This window comes from Pinus tabuliformis, chromosome 6 (genome assembly GCF_031772625.1).
Source record: "Pinus tabuliformis cultivar Carrire ecotype Pingquan chromosome 6, CPIR1, whole genome shotgun sequence".
NCBI lineage: Eukaryota > Viridiplantae > Streptophyta > Pinopsida > Pinales > Pinaceae > Pinus > Pinus tabuliformis.
The window spans coordinates 593,298,871-593,317,089 of record NC_142292.1 but is presented as its reverse complement, the minus strand read 5'-3'; the positions used below and the strand labels follow the sequence as shown (position 1 = coordinate 593,317,089).

The window sequence follows — 18,219 nt, the reverse complement described above, 5'->3', positions numbered from 1 at the left end:
AGAGTAATGGGGGGAGAGAGAGGATTAGGGGGAAAAGAGAGAGAGAGAGAGTGACGAGGGAAGAGAGAGGGAGGTAGGAGAGAAAGGGAGAGATAGGAAGTATGAGAGAGACAATTTGAGAGAGAGGAGGAGAGAGGGAGGTATAGGCAGATGGATTTGGAGGGGTAGAGAGGGAGGGAAGAATAAATACATAGAGAGTGAGAATTGGAGAGAGAGAGGGACTGAAAAGGGAGAGATGGAGAGAGAGTGTGTATGTTTGTGGGTGAGATAAAGAGGCAAAGAAGGAGAGATGGAGAGAATGCAGTAGATAAGGAGAGAGGAGAGAGGGATGGATATAGTAAAAAAGTTGGAGAGAGAGAGAGGGGAAGTGTCACACCTACTTTAACATAAAAAAAAAATCTTTTGGATATATAAATTACACACACGATAATCCTTTACTTGCAGCTCATTATGTGATCACCAGCCTTATTTGCACATTATACTTTACAAAGATAAACGTATAGGTTACAGTTTGCATGGAATGGAAAACATATGGCCCACGACACGGTTGGCATACAATATTAACATTATACAATTGCTACCCAATGTATTTCATTTGATTGACACCTATGATAAGGTCTCGGTTACGTCTCCATGCGGCAACATCTCCAGTACAGGTGGTAGGTTACGTAAAGTTTAAACTTCCGCAGTCACTGCAGATATTTTAACTCTTGGTATTAATGGCGTGGGCTTTTCGGATCCCACCGCAGTACCCTTCATTGACAGATCGCCGAAGCTTTTATGTTCGCCCGTCCTTCTTGGGCAGGTGGCATGGCCTGGTTCTCCCAACCATGTGACTTCTCGGTACTGCCAACGTTGATTCCTCCGCCAGCTACTCCCGCCATACTCCGACGGTCCAGATCTCTTCCTGAGATCGGAGGGCTGGAAGTTGTTCAGGGTTTTGCGTGGATATTTAATCGACCATTCACACTATTGTTTCCTTTGTTGTCCGTGGTCTTTGCGGAATGGTTCCTCACTCCTCCTCGAGTTCGCTATCAACAGCACTATACTGCCATTCTGTCATGCCGGAGCTGGACCCTGTTCGCTTTAAACCTTATAGGTACTAAGAAGGTGTTCTTGTTCATTATTCTGTATTTTTTTATGGCTGGAATTGCATGGTTTATTACTTATTGCAGTTTGGTTTTCCCTTGACAAATCCTGGTGCAGCGGCCCTGGTTACATTTGGTCAACTCCCACGGGATTACTCTGCAACGACTTCTATCAAACCCAGGTAAGCTTCTCCGCATTTGAAAGTTGGTTTATTCGGAAATATTTCAGGGTTTACAGTCATACATGCCCTAAGGGTCGGTTTATTCGAATACATTTCAGGGTTTACCGTCATGTATACCTTAAATGGTCTATGCAGGTCTCAGTTTCCCCATTTGGTAACCTCGTTCCCTCCGAGTTGCTCTCGGTGAAGAACCTTACATCCGGCTTGTTGCTTAACTAAGATGTCTGTGTTAATGGTTACAAGTTGTTCTTTCAGAAATTCGGGGTTCTGAGGTAACCATCGAGGTCTTCCTTTTTTGCATTGCCGAGCCACTGGCGGCAGACTTAGATCATAGCTATGTTTAAGAATGTTCACATCTGGCCTCCACGCGCAGATGGGGTTATAAATGTATTTAATGGAACTGATTCTGTTCGCATATGTATTAATTTTCTCAGAGTATAAGTTTGCCTTTTAATGCTGTAATACTCTGCTTAGCCCACAGACATTTCACTTATATATTGAACATTTCATTTTTGTATATTCTTTCTCAGAATTAGAGTCTCCGCGTTAATTTGCTGTATGGGTTTTTGGTCTTTTCTTTTGGACATCACTGTCTTGACATTTACCATATTATGATGATAGTCATGCTATAGATTCTGTAAAAGAAATGTTACGTTGACCAGTTGATTTATCATAGCTTAGCGCGTAAATAATGTTTGGTTAACAATCCCTCATTCCATGAAAGGATTAGTTGCTTGCATGACTTCTATTTCATTATACAGATCCACGGCTATTAAATATGTGTCTGTGGTTAGGTTCTTTATGCACAGGCTTGCGGTTTCACAAGGTTACTTTCCCTTTGCTTGCATGCATAGGCCCGAAAAGTTATGGTTTGCTTACATATATTTACTGTTTAACGGAGTCACCCTTCTTTACTCATATGCTCAGTTCTTTGCTCAGATTGAACAAGGTTATCTGTCATTGCCAGATACAAATTCTCGTCTCAGGGTTACAGATAAATGTTTTTCTTTATTTGCATGCATTAAAATGAATATATACTTTCATAGTTATCAGGTTTAGCTCTAATACTCAGAGCCTTATTCTTCACTTCAGTTAATGCTTCTGTCTCTGTACTTCACAGCATACGGAAATGTTCTCGTTCTGTACATTCTTTATTATAAATTCATCTTGGGTTTTCTACCTTAAGCCAGGAGGTTCTATGGCACCCTTTAATACTATAAGGTGACCCGTCATCCAACGCTCTCTGCGCAGAGCTTTTCTGTTGAACGCACGTGGTTTGGAAAACCTAGGGTATCTACCAGCGTTCTATTCGCTGTCACAAGATTTCTGCTGTTGCAGTCGATACCTTTTCTTTCTCTATAAAGGCATAAACCCTCTTTCATGCACTGTTCTACGACTCTCATCAGTCCACAGGTTGTAAGGCACCTTTCTTTTTAACCTGTCCATTGTTAAACAAATTGATTAATACTACTTTATTAATAATTTATGGATCAAGGCTGCTACCTCGTAGCCGAACCTTGAGCAGGGTTCTGTACACCCATGCCCTTCTTGCTTTACTCTTCCGCCTTATCAATTCTAACTGAGTGCTAACTCATTTGGTCCATTAACGGACAGTTTTTATTTAACCTTTACAGATGCACAGAATGCTATTTTCCCATCAGTATTTAAGAATCACACACAGTCTTTCATAAATAAATTACTGTAAATTCCATACACAATGCTTTTTATAACAGGGACTACTGGTTTGGGAACCGTACCTGATCACCTCTGACAGGAATGGTTTTGTTCAAACAAAAGTCACCTGAACTTAAATTCTGCTCTCTTCCCAGCCATGAGAATCCATCCTTCAGGCCCCCAGCCCTCAACAGGAACAGTGCACTTCTTGTGCCAGGTTATCTGGTCCTCACCAGACTTAACCTCTCTCTCCCTTTACTCTTGGAGCAAGATTTGTTTTTCCTCTGTCTGTCCCAACAGCATAGAATCCCTCAGTCAGGGTTTTTCCCTCTTTTGGAGGGTAGTTCCATCAGTTATCACAACTGATCATTTTCTTTAAGATTCACCTCTTAGAGGCTGCCAGCAATTCCAAGAAAATATTTAAATTTAAATTATTCAATCAGAATTAGTTTGCCACAGTTTTGTTTAAAACATAACAACAACTGTATTAGTCTTTTACCACAGTAACTTTCAAATTTACATAAATCTGGGGTCATTACATCTCCCCCTCCTGAGATTGGACATCGTCCCGATGTCTATCTCCTGTAAACAGATTTGGATAAGCCTCTCTAAGGAGTTCCTCATCTTCCCAAGTGGCCTCCTCTGGTCCATAGTGCTGCCACTGCACTTTAGCTTGGGAAATAACTCGTTTCCGCAGCTGCACTTCTCTCCGGTCGAGAATGGTCAGTGGTTCGACCAGAACCTCGCCTTCCGGCTCGACCCGCACATTCTGCCATTGAATCACATGTTTAGGATCGTAAACGTATTGCTTTAATACAGATACGTGAAACACATTGTGAATCCTAATATGGCTTGGTAGGGCAAGTTGGTAAGCGACCGGTCCTACTTTGGCCAAGATCTGGAAAGGTCCAAAGTAACGAGGTGCTAGTTTGGCACATCCGCTCCACTGCAAGGTACTCCTTCTTGGTTGGATCCTCACAAACACATGATCCCCAACCTGGAATTCCTTAAATCTTCTCTTTCGATCAACGAAACTTTTCTGCCTGTCCTGAGCGGCTTTCAAGTTATTACACACCCTTTTCACTGTGTTCTCCATTTCTTGTAACATATCAGGACCAATTCGCAACCTGTCCTCCTGTCCACCCCAGCTTGCGGGTGTGCGGCACCTCCGCCCATACATAACCTCAAAAGGACTCATCTGAGTTGAGGAATGGTATCCATTGTTGTATGCGAATTCGACTAAGTGGAGATAGTCCTCCCATTGAGTTGGCTTCATCATAACGCATGCTCTCAGCATGTCCTCCACAACTTGATTTACTCGTTCTGTTTGACCATCTGTTTGGGGATGATAAGCTGTACTAAAGTTCAGCTGTGTTCCCAGTTCAGCAAACAAGGTCCTCCAAAAGGTTGATGTAAACTTGACATCCCGATCGGAGATAATCACTTTCGGCAGTCCATGCAATTTGAACACATGCTGCATGAAAATATGGGCAATCTGTATAGCCCTGTATGTCGACTGCACAGGTATGAAGTGTGCTGCCTTGCTCAGCTTATCCACTACCACCATAATGGAATCATTATTCTTCTTGGTTTTGGGCAGTCCCGTTATAAAATCCATGGAGATAGTCTCCCACTTCCATTCCAGAATGGGTAGAGGTTGTAACAGCCCTGCTGGGTGCATGTGTTCCGCCTTAATTTGCTGACATTCTAGACAGCGTGCTAAATACTCAGCTATCTCTTTCTTCATTTTTGGCCAGTAGTACTCTTTGCGGAGTGCGGTAACCATTTTCTGGTAGCCCGGATGTCCCGTATAATGGCTGGTATGAAATTCATCCAAAATCAGCTTCTTAATGCTGTCTTCATTGGGCACATACAGCTTATTATTAAAGCACAACATATCAACATCATCTAGTTTGTACCCTTGCTGTAATTCCTTATCAGATTGCTGCTGTAATTGTTGTTTGATGTGCTGATAAATAGCATCTTGTTCAGCCGCTATTTTTATCTTTTCCACTAAGGTACTTTGCCACTTACTAACTGAAATTTTGCACACGCATTGCACCTTCCGACTTAATGCATCTGCTACTCGGTTCTCCTTACCCTTTAGATGCTTAATTTCAAAGTCGAACCCACTTAGGAAGTCAACCCAGCGAGCTTGTCTCGCATTTAAGGTGGGTTGACTGAAGTAGTTCGTTAAACTGTGGTGGTCTGTTAATAATAGAAATTTTCTGCCCAAAAGGTAATGTCGCCACATTTTCAGGGCATGAATGACAGCAGCCAACTCCATGTCATAAGCAGAATACTTCTGCTCATGCTCTTTCAGCTTTCTGGACTCATAAGCAATGACTCTTCCTTCCTGCATCAGCACTCCTCCCACACCTTCTTTACTTGCGTCCGTGCAGACCACGTAATCCTTGTTAGGATCAGCTATACTTAATATAGGTGCAGTAGTGAGTAAGTGCTTGAGCTGTTCAAAGCTCTTCTGGCACTCTGAGGTCCACTTAAATACTTTTCCTTTCTTTTGCAAAGAGGTGATTGGGTATGCTACTCTCGAAAAGCCTTCGACAAATCTTCTATAATACCCTGCTAACCCCATAAAGGACCTAATATCTGCCACGTCCTTTGGTATAGGCCACTCCATTATAGTTCTAATCTTTTCAGGGTCCACTGCAATGCCTTCTTTAGTGATCACGTGGCCCAAATATTGTATCTCCTCCTTGTAAAAGTCGCATTTACTGAACTTTGCATATAATTGATGTTCCCGCAAAGTTTGCAACACCAATCTAAGGTGCTCCTCATGTTCCTTCCTTGATTTTCTGTAAATCAGGATGTCATCTATGAATATCAGCACAAATTTATCTAAAAACTGATGAAACACACTGTTCATCAAGCACATGAAAGTGGCAGGTGCATTTGTCAGCCCAAAGGGTAACACCACAAACTCATAATGCCCATACCGCGTTCTGAAGGCGGTCTTAGCGATATCTTCCTCTTTTATTCTGATCTGATGGTAACCAGATCGCAGATCAATTTTTGAAAATACCGTGGCTCCCTTCACCTGATCAAAGAGCTCGTCGATTCTAGGCAAAGGATATTTGTTTTTGATTGTAAGCTTATTTAACTGGCAATAATCAATGCACATCCGAAAGGTTCCATCTTTCTTTTTGACGAACAGCACTGGGGCTCCCCAAGGCGACACACTGGGTCTGATATAGTTCTTATCTAATAGTTCTTGTAGCTGCATCTTTAATTCTGTTAGTTCTGGCACACTCATACGATAGGGTGCCCGTGATACAGGTGCTGCTCCTGGAATTAGCTCAATAGTGAAATCCACATCTCGTTTTGGTGGTAATCCTGGCACTTCCTCGGGAAAAACATCTGCAAACTCTTGCACTATCGGAATGTTATTCAGCATGACAGTTTTGTCCTTTTGATTTGCATACCCCACCTGGATAGCGTAGATTTGACATCTCTTTTTGATGCACTTAGCTAGCTGGGTAGCTGTAATGGGTCGGATCTGTACAGGGTGTCTAATTCCTTGTAATTCTTGTTGATCCCCCTGATCATCTTTATAATATATGGTCTTGGTCTTGCAGTTCACCAAGGACCAGTGTCTCTCCAGCCAGTCCATCCCAATCAAAATATCGTAGGAGCCCAACGGTAACACATTCAAATCTGCCACTACTGGCTGCCCTGCTAAGGCTAAGGCACAATTATTTACCTTGGCCAAGACTCGTCTCTTGGCTCCTGTAGCTAGTTGGACCAGCCATGGATTCTTGAATTTTTCAGCTTGCAGTTTACACTGTTCTACAATTTTTGGACTAATATAACTTAAGGTAGCCCCTGGGTCTATAAGAAAAGCTATGGATAGGTTTGCGATCTTACCTTCGAACTCAATCATAGATGGCTGGTACTCCGCTTGACGGTCCTCCAGCGCCGCATTGATTCTGGGTACGCTACGTGCCACGTCCCCAACCGTTGATGCCTCATGTATCTGAGATATCTGGTCTGTTCCTTTCCTCTGTGGACAATTTTTAACATAGTGGGGTCCTCCATAACCCCAGCATTGCACTGGTGGTCTGGTCATCCCCTCACCATCTGATCTAACAGACTGCTCATTTGCCTTAGATTCGCTCATTGGTCTGGACCGGGGCACGTTCCTTGCAGCAGGTCTACTACTTAGTCCTTTACCAGCACCCTTATTCCCACTGCCGCGACCTCCTTTGCTGCTTCCAACCACCCGACCACTTCTTTTCTCATTCCATCTCTTACTTGAAGTGTCCCCCTTCTGTTTACTCTGCTGGTAACAGATTCTCGCCTTACGGATGACTTCATCCATGGTTCTAGGGTTATCAAATTCAATCCTTTCCCTTATGTATGACGGTAGGCTGCTCACAAACCTCTGAACCTTGGCCTTCTCCTCCTTAATGTAAGGTACATAACGTAGCAGTGAGGTAAACCGGTTAATGAACTCATCCATGGTTTGCTGTCCCAGTCTTAAGTCGTGGAATTCTCTGGCCTTCTCATCATAGAAGCGCTCTGTCAGGTACCTCTCCTTGAAATACTTCTGGAACTTTTCCCATGTAATAGTTCGTTTGCTGACCCCCTTGACAATCTTGATTTCCTCCCACCACAAGGTTGCCTTGCCCTGTAACTGGAAGATTGCCAATCTTGCTTTCAGGTTGTGGTCGTACTCATACAACTGAAAATACTTGTTCATATTGATCAACCAGGCTTCAGCAGCTTCCTCCTGCTCACCATCAAAATGTGGAGGTTTAATCTTTCGAAATTCTCCCTGCAATTCCACTTTCTGACGTTTTGATGTTTGCTGTTGGGGTGCATTATCAGAGTGATCCTCCTTATCTTCAGAATGTTCAGGTTCCATTTGATAATCTTGATCTTCTGTTAACCTTTGCTGTTCTGCACTGGGGTTGGACAGGGGTGGGTTTTGCCTGTCTGACAGGCTCTTCAGAATCTTTTCCTGTTCAACTGTTAGACGTGCGTTGTCCTCTCGCAACCGTGCCATTTCATTTTTCAATTCCTGGACAGTTTCCAGGATTGCAAGATTAGTACTCCGTGATTCTGCATCCAGTTGCACCCATAGTCCTGCATTCTCTTGAGGGTTACTGCTGGGTCCTTGCATTTTGTCTCCACTTTGATTAACTGCCGGCTATTGCAATTCTGTATTTCATTCCAGATAACAAAACACAGTTAAGTACGTTTGTTGGTTTGCATTAGTTTTACTTGGTGTACCCTTCTGCATACTGTATATGCTTTACTTGAGGCCACAGTGTTGAAACTGGGCTCTGATACCAATTTGTCACACCTACTTTAACATAAAAAAAAAATCTTTTGGATATATAAATTACACACACGATAATCCTTTACTTGCAGCTCATTATGTGATCACCAGCCTTATTTGCACATTATACTTTACAAAGATAAACGTATAGGTTACAGTTTGCATGGAATGGAAAACATATGGCCCACGACACGGTTGGCATACAATATTAACATTATACAATTGCTACCCAATGTATTTCATTTGATTGACACCTATGATAAGGTCTCGGTTACGTCTCCATGCGGCAACATCTCCAGTACAGGTGGTAGGTTACGTAATGTTTAAACTTTTGCAGTCACTGCAGATATTTTAACTCTTGGTATTAATGGCGTGGGCTTTTCGGATCCCACCGCAGTACCCTTCATTGACAGATCGCCGAAGCTTTTATGTCCGCCCATCCTTCTTGGGCAGGTGGCATGGCCTCGTTCTCCCAGCCATGTGACTTCTCGGTACTGCCAACGTTGATTCCTCCGCCAGCTACTCCCGCCATACTCCGACGGTCCAGATCTCTTCCTGAGATCGGAGGGCTGGAAGTTGTTCAGGGTTTTGCGTGGATATTTAATCGACCATTCACACTATTGTTTCCTTTGTTGTCCGCGGTCTTTGCGGAATGGTTCCTCACTCCTCCTCGAGTTCGCTATCAACAGCACTATACTGCCGTTCTGTCATGCCGGAGCTGGACCCTGTTCGCTTTAAACCTTACAGGTACTAAGAAGGTGTTCTTGTTCATTATTCTGTATTTTTTTATGGCTGGAATTGCATGGTTTATTACTTATTGCAGTTTGGTTTTCCCTTGACAAATCCTGGTGCAGCGGCCCTGGTTACATTTGGTCAACTCCCACGGGATTACTCTGCAACGACTTCTATCAAACCCAGGTAAGCTTCTCCGCATTTGAAAGTTGGTTTATTCGGAAATATTTTAGGGTTTACAGTCATACATGCCCTAAGGGTCGGTTTATTCGAATACATTTCAGGGTTTACCGTCATGCATACCTTAAATGGTCTATGCAGGTCTCAGTTTCCCCATTTGGTAGCCTCGTTCCCTCCGAGTTGCTCTCGGTGAAGAACCTTACATCCGGCTTGTTGCTTAACTAAGATGTCTGTGTTAATGGTTACAAGTTGTTCTTTCAGAAATTCGGGGTTCTGAGGTAACCATCGAGGTCTTCCTTTTTTGCATTGCCGAGCCACTGGCGGCAGACTTAGATCATAGCTATGTTTAAGAATGTTCACATCTGGCCTCCACGCGCAGATGGGGTTATAAATGTATTTAATGGAACTGATTCTGTTCGCATATGTATTAATTTGCTCAGAGTATAAGTTTGCCTTTTAATGCTGTAATACTCTGCTTAGCCCACAGACATTTCACTTATATATTGAACATTTCATTTTTGTATATTCTTTCTCAGAATTAGAGTCTCCGCGTTAATTTGCTGTATGGGTTTTTGGTCTTTTCTTTTGGACATCACTGTCTTGACATTTACCATATTATGATGATAGTCATGCTATAGATTCTGTAAAAGAAATGTTACATTGACCAGTTGATTTATCATAGCTTAGCGCGTAAATAATGTTTGGTTAACAATCCCTCATTCCATGAAAGGATTAGTTGCTTGCATGACTTCTATTTCATTATACAGATCCGCGGCTATTAAATATGTGTCTGTGGTTAGGTTATTTATGCACAGGCTTGCGGTTTCACAAGGTTACTTTCCCTTTGCTTGCATGCATAGGCCCGAAAAGTTATGGTTTGCTTACATATATTTACTGTTTAACGGAGTCACCCTTCTTTACTCATATGCTCAGTTCTTTGCTCAGATTGAACAAGGTTATCTGTCATTACCAGATACAAATTCTCGTCTCAGGGTTACAGATAAATGTTTTTCTTTATTTGCATGCATTAAAATGAATATATACTTTCATAGTTATCAGGTTTAGCTCTAATACTCAGAGCCTTATTCTTCACTTCAGTTAATGCTTCCGTCTCTGTACTTCACAGCATACGGAAATGTTCTCGTTCTGTACATTCTTTATTATAAATTCATCTTGGGTTTTCTACCTTAAGCCAGGAGGTTCTATGGCACCCTTTAATACTATAAGGTGACCCGTCATCCAACGCTCTCTGCGCAGAGCTTTTCTGTTGAACGCACGTGGTTTGGAAAACCTAGGGTATCTACCAGCGTTCTATTCGCTGTCACAAGATTTCTGCTGTTGCAGTCGATACCTTTTCTTTCTCTATAAAGGCATAAACCCTCTTTCATGCACTGTTCTACGACTCTCATCAGTCCACAGGTTGTAAGGCACCTTTCTTTTTAACCTGTCCATTGTTAAACAAATTGATTAATACTGCTTTATTAATAATTTATGGATCAAGGCTGCTACCTCGTAGCCGAACCTTGAGCAGGGTTCTGTACACCCATGCCCTTCTTGCTTTACTCTTCCGCCTTATCAATTCTAACTGAGTGCTAACTCATTTGGTCCATTAACGGACAGTTTTTATTTAACCTTTACAGATGCACAGAATGCTATTTTCCCATCAGTATTTAAGAATCACACACAGTCTTTCATAAATAAATTACTGTAAATTCCATACACAATGCTTTTTATAACAGGGACTACTGGTTTGGGAACCGTACCTGATCACCTCTGACAGGAATGGTTTTGTTCAAACAAAAGTCACCTGAACTTAAATTCTGCTCTCCTCCCAGCCATGAGAATCCACCCTTCAGACGGTGTTCTCCCCCCGAGCAATCCTGCAGGCCCCCAACCCTCAACAGGAATAGTGCACTTCTTGTGCCAGGTTATCTGGTCCTCACCAGACTTAACCTCTCTCTCCCTTTACTCTTGGAGCAAGATTTGTTTTTCCTCTGTCTGTCCCAACAGCACAGAATCCCTCAGTCAGGGTTTTTCCCTCTTTTGGAGGGTAGTTCCATCAGTTATCACAACTGATCATTTCTTTAAGATTCACCTCTTAGAGGCTGCCAGCAATTCCAAGAAAATATTTAAATTTAAATTATTCAATCAGAATTAGTTTGCCACAGTTTTGTTTAAAACATAACAACAACTGTATTAGTCTTTTACCACAGTAACTTTCAAATTTACATAAATCTGGGGTCATTACAGGAAGAAAGGGAGAGAGGATGTAAGAGAGTGGAGAGAGGGAGGGAAAGAGAGATGGAGTTGGAGGGGGGAGACAGTGAGGTAAGAAGAAAGAGATATGGAGAGAAAGGTGGAGAGAGAGAGAGAGAGAGGGAGTGATAAAGAGGATGGAGAGAGGGGGGGAGAGGAAATAAGTAGGTGAGGGAGATATAAGTGGGGGAGAGATAGAGAGAGAGAGAGAGAAAGAGAGGAGAAGGGAGGGATAGATAGATTGATTGAAGAAACAAAGTGTATGTTTTGGGGATGATATAAAGAGACAAAAGGAGATAAAGATATATATGGAAAGTGAAGAGAGGGAAGAAGAAATATGGAGAGAGGGAGGGAGGGATAGAGAGATTGATAAGTATGGAGTGAAATAGTGTGTTTATTTGGGTGATTGAGATAGAGTGAGAAATAAGGAGAGAAGGAGGGAGATTGATAGATATGGAGTGAGATAGTGTGTGTTTTTGGGCGATTGAGATAGAGTGAGAAATAAGGAGAGGAGGGAGTTATAGATATAGATGCAGGGGGGAGAGGGAAGAATATTTATTACACTATATGGATTGATTTCATTGCAAGCACAAGGTATGATGTTTACTACCAGCCTAATGCATCATAACTCTGGATCTATCAAATGTTGAGACGGAGCACATCTCTAGCGCTGAAAAAGTGTATGATGTTTACTACCAGCCTAATGCATCATAACTCTGGACCAAGCGTTGAGACGGAGCACATCTCTAGAGCTGAAAAAGTTTTTTTTTAGTGCAAAACTTGAGGAAATGTTTTCACCTCAAGAGATTTGATTCCTCCCTAGGCTTGATAAATCTAGAGTTAAGAAGGATCTTTTCACAAAAAAATTATTTTATAAGAATATGAAAATATTCTTAACCATAGATATTCACTTCCATTTGACGTATATCTTATTAACTTGTAAATAGGAAGTGTTACAATACCATGGGCCAATACCATGGTTTATCAATTCCAAATGCCCAAAAAAACATAGCTTATTTGAGAATCAAAATATTTTGTAATAATATGACAATATTCTTAACTGTGGACATTGACACTATACCATGCATTTACACTTTACCGTGGATATTATTATCCTGTAAATAGGTTTTTTTACAATAACATGAACTGATACCATGACTTATCAATACCAAATCCACAAAAAAACATAACTTATTTGAGAATCAGAATATTTTATAACTATATGATAAGTTTCTTAACCATGGATATTTACATGCACTTTCACACTGATATTATGAACTTGTGAATAGTCCTTGCTTAAATACTTGTGATAGTCCTTGCTTATCCGTACAACATGCCCGAAAATCATATCTTATTTCACAATAAAAATATTTTATAACAATATGACAAGATTTCTAACCATAGATATTCACCCTCACTTTACCATGGATATTATTAACTTGTAAATAGAATTTGTTACAATACCATGGACCAATACCATGGATTATCAATACCACTTGCCCAAAGAAACATAATTTATTTCACAATAAAAATATTTTATAACAATACAATAAGATTCTTAGCCATGGATATTCACACCCACTTTTCCATTGATATTATGAACTTGTGAATAGGCTTTGTTACAATACCATGTACCAATACCATAGCTTTTCAATACCATATGACAAAAAATCATATAGTATTTCACAATCAAAAAATTTTTGTGCCAAGAGGCACTCTCCAACCCTCTATAAAGTAGATGTGTAGGTGTAATGTTTTAGCAAAATTTAAATTTCCACTCAATTAAATGATAACAAAAATTTAAAAGTAATAAATAAAAAGTTACAAGTAATATAAACGAGATGAGTGTGATCATTTAAAGGTTGGCTAGGTTAATATTTTGATTTTGTTACTAACTTGTGAATAGTCTTTGTTACAATACCATGGGCCAATACCATTGCTTATCAATACCACATACCCAAAAAACATAACTTATTTCACAACCAACATATTTTATAACAATATGACAAGATTATTAGCCATGGATATTCACCACCCACTTTATTGTAGATATTAATTTGTGAATAGGTTTTGTTACAATACCATTGGCCAATACCATGGTTTACCAATTCCAAATTCCCAAAAAACATAACTTATCTCACAATCAAAATATTTTATAACAATATGACAAGATCCTTAAGTATTAATATTCACCAGCACTTTACCATGGATATTATGACAAGATTATTAGCCATGGATATTCAACCCCCTATTAATTTGTGAATATGCTTTATTACAATACCATGGGCCAATACCATGGTTTACCAATTCCAAATTCCCCAAAAACATAACTTATTTCACAATCAAAATATTTGATAGCAATATGACAAGATCCTTAACTATTGATATTCACTAGCACTTTACCATGGATATTATTAATTTGTGGATAGGCTCTGTTACAATAACATGGACCCATACCATGGCTTATCAATACCACATGCCCAAAAATGATAGCTTATTTGATAATCAAAATATTTATAACAATATGATATGTTTCTTAACCATAGATATTTACACCCACTTTGACATTGATATTATGAACTTGTGAATAGGATTTTCTATAATACCATGCTTTATCAATACCACATGCCCAAAAATCATATCTTATTTTATAAAAATATGACAAGATTCATAACCATAGATGTTCATGTACCTTACCATGGATATTATTAACCTGTAAACATGCTTTATTACAATATCATGGAAAAATACCATGGTTTATAAATATCACATGCCCAGAAAAACATAACTTATTTCACAATCAAAATATTTTATAACAATACGATAAGATTCTTAGCCATGGATATTCGCACCCACTTTTCCATTGATATTATGAACTTGTGAATAGGCTTTGTTACAATACCATAGAAAAATAACATAGCTTATCAATACTATATGATAAAAAATTATATACTATTTCACATTCAAAATATTTTTGTGCCAAGAGTGCTCTATAGTCCAGTATAGGATAGATGTATAGGTGTAACGTAAGTATGTAAACAATTTTAAATGTCAGCTCAATTAAAAGATAATAAAATTTTAAATTAACAAATAAAATGTTACAGTTAATATAGATGGGATGAGTGTAAACATTTAAATGTTGGCTCAGTTAATAATAAATTTTTAAAGTAATAAACATAATAAAATAATTTGTTATATTTTGATTTTGTTATTAACTTGTGAATAAGCTTTCTTAGAATACCATCATCCAATACCACATGCCCAATAACCATAACTTATTTTCACAACCAAAATATTTTCTAATAATATGATAAGATTCTTAACCATGGATATTCACCCCACTTTACTGTACATAAATGGATATTCACCCCCCACTTTACTGTAGATATTATTAATTTGTAAATAGGTTGCGTTACAATACCATGGGCCAATACCATGGCCCAATACCTTGGTTTATCAATTCCAAATTCCGAAAAACACTTAACTTATTTTACAATCAAAATATTTTACAACAATATGAGAAGATTCTTAACCATGGATATTCACCCACACTTTACCATGGATATTATTAACTTGTGAATAGGCTTTGTTACAATACCATGGGCCAATACAAAAGCTTATCAATACCACATGCCTAAAACCATAACTTATTTCACAACCAAAATATTTTATAACAATATGACAAGATTCTTAACCATGGATATTCACCCCCATTTTACTGTATATATTATTAACTTGTTAATTGGGGGTGTTACAATACCATGGTTTATCAGGTCCAAATGCCCAAGAAAAGATAACTTAGTTCACAATCAAAATATCTTATAATAAATGACAATATTCTCAACGATAACATGGACCAATACCATGGCTTATCAATACCACATGCCCAAACAACATAACTTATTTGACAATCAAAATATTTTATAACAATATGATAAGTTTCTTAACCATGGATATTTAAGCCCACTTTGACATTCGTATTATGAGCTTCTGAATAGTCTTTGCTACAATACCACTGCTTATCAACACCACATGCCCAAAAATCATATCTTATTTCACAATAAAAATATTTTATAACAATATGACAAGATTTGTAACCATAGATGTTCACCCATAATTTACCATGGATATTATTAAGTTGTAAATAGGCTTTGTTACGATACCATGTCTTATCAATACCACATGCCAAAAAAAATAACTTATTTCAAAGTCAAAATATTTTATAACAATATGATAAGATTCTTATCCATGCATATTAACATCCATTTTGTCATTGATATTCTGAATTGGTAATAGACTTTGTTACAATACCATTGACAAATACCATAGCTTACCAATACCGTCTGACAGAAAATCATATAATATTTCACATTCAAAATATATATTTCACATTAAAAGTATTTTTGTGGGGAGAGGCACTCTCTAGCCCAGTATAGGGTAGATCTGTAGGTGTAATGTAGGTATGTAAACAATTTTAAATGTCAGCTCAATCAAAAGATAATAAAAAATTAAAACTATAAATAAAAAATTGCAAGTAATATAATTGGTTTGAGTGTAAACATTTCAACATTGGCTCAGTTAATAATAAAGTTTCAAAGTAAGAAAAATAATAAAATTCAATTTGCTATGATTAACTTGTGAATAGGCTTTGTTACAATACTATGGGCCAATACCATCACTTATCAATACAACATGACCAAAAATCATAATTTATTTCACAACCAAAATATTTTATAACAATATGACAATATTCTTAACCATAGATAGCCCCCAATTTATTGTAGATATTATTAATTTTTAAATATGCTTTGTTACAATACCATGGGCCAATACCATGGTTTATCAATTCCAAATGTCTAAAAAACTCAACTTATTTCACAATCAAAATATTTTATAACAATATGGCAAGATTCTTAACCATGGATACGCACCCACACTTTACATTAACTTGTGAATAGGCTTTGTTACAATACCATGGGCCAATACAATAGTTTATCAATACCACATTTCCCAAAACCATAACTTATTTCACAACCTATTGATTGGAAAAAATGACCCTTCAACATTTTAATGGAGACCACCCACTCACGAGCTTAAAGCAGCTCATCTATTGAAATGGTGATTTTGATCAGTTAAACTAGGTCTAGTTAACCTTTATCTATCTCTATTAGCTTAAAGTAAATCTTTTAGTTGCCAACAAAGAAAGAGCAATTGGTCGAGTAAGGAGGAAAATCGTTGAGTTGATCTGTGGCTTGGGAAAACCATAAATATAATTGTCCTCTTTGAGAACAGGACTTCTAGGAATGAAAAGTTAAACTAAAACAGAAAAAACCTATCTTGAGTTGGTATGTAAACAATTTTAAATGACAGCTCAATCAAAAGATAATAAAAAATTAAAATTAATAAATAAAAACTTGCAAGTAATATAAATGGGTTTAGTGTAAACATTTAAACGGTGGCTCAGTTAATAATAAAATTTCAAAGTAAGAAAAATAATAAAATTCAATTTGTTATTATTAACTTGTGAGTAGGCTTTGTTAAAATACTATGGGCCAATACCATCACTTATCAATGCCACATGCCCAAAAATCGTAATTTATTTCACAACCAAAATATTTTATAACAATATGACAAGATTCTTAACCATAGATAGCCCCCAGTTTGTTGTAGACATTATTAATTTTTAAATAGGCTTTGTTACAATACCATGGGCCAATACCATGGTTTATCAATTCCAAATGTCCAAAAAACTTAACTTATTTCACAATCAAAATATTTTATAACAATATGACAAGATTCTTAACCATGGATATTCACCCACACTTTACATTAACTTGTGAATAGGCTTTGTTACAATACCATGGGCCAATACAATAGTTTATCAATACCACATTTCCCAAAACCATAACTTATTTAACAACCTATTGATTGGCAAAAATGACCCTTGAACATTTTAAGGGAGACCACCCACTCAGGAACTTAAAGTAGCTCATCTATTGAAATGGTGATTTTGATCAGTTAAACTGGGTCTAGTTAACCTTTCTCTATCTCTATCTCTATTAGCTTAAAGTAAACCTTTTAGTTTCCAACAAAGAAAGAGCAATTGGATTAGCCTGCCTGCTTAGCCTGCCTGCTGAGCTCGAGTAAGGAAGAAAATCCTTAAGTTGATCTATGGCTTGGGCAAACCATAAATTTAATTGGCCTCTTTGAGAACAGAACTTCTAGAAATGAAAAGTTAAACTAAAAAAAAAAGAAACAAGAAAAAACCTATCTTGAGTTAGAATGGGATAACCCTTTCCCAATCCGAGAGAAATCTAATTAAAACATGGGAAGAACTAATATAATTCATCACATGATTTTATATTAACTAAAGGAATTAGTTCACTTTAACTAATACAAGTGAAAGCAAAACAATCTTGCAAATGAATAATAAATAGTTATTAGTCCCCACAAGAACGAATTAAGATTAATTTCGAGTTCATTCTACCCTGAAAAGATAACTTTAACAAAGATTTAACATAAAAATGTCAATAACACAACAATAGTGCATAATATCAAAGAAAAATAATACCATTTAGAATAAAGATCAGAACCAAGAATGAAACGTTAACAATGAGACAATAAGCCTGCATCCTGGTAATAGTACACAAGAATAAGAATTAATTGAAACCATGTCAAAATTATATTACTAGAGTTGTGAGAGTAACTCTGACCCTTAATGAAACTTCTTGCAATAGTGAAAAGTCCCTTTATAACAAACCCATAACTTCTCTACAATATAACTCTTTGTGCTTTACAATAGTGC

The 18,219-nt window shown here is 38.0% G+C and overlaps 1 long non-coding RNA gene across 1 annotated transcript; it reads left to right on the top strand.

The window, feature by feature from the left end:
- Positions 1 to 8,801: 8,801 nt before the first annotated feature.
- LOC149259961 (uncharacterized) lies at positions 8,802 to 9,606 on the top strand. The gene is made up of 3 exons (XR_016247848.1): positions 8,802 to 8,993; positions 9,101 to 9,164; positions 9,300 to 9,606. It is a non-coding gene; the product is annotated as an uncharacterized LOC149259961 (long non-coding RNA).
- Positions 9,607 to 18,219: the final 8,613 nt, after the last annotated feature.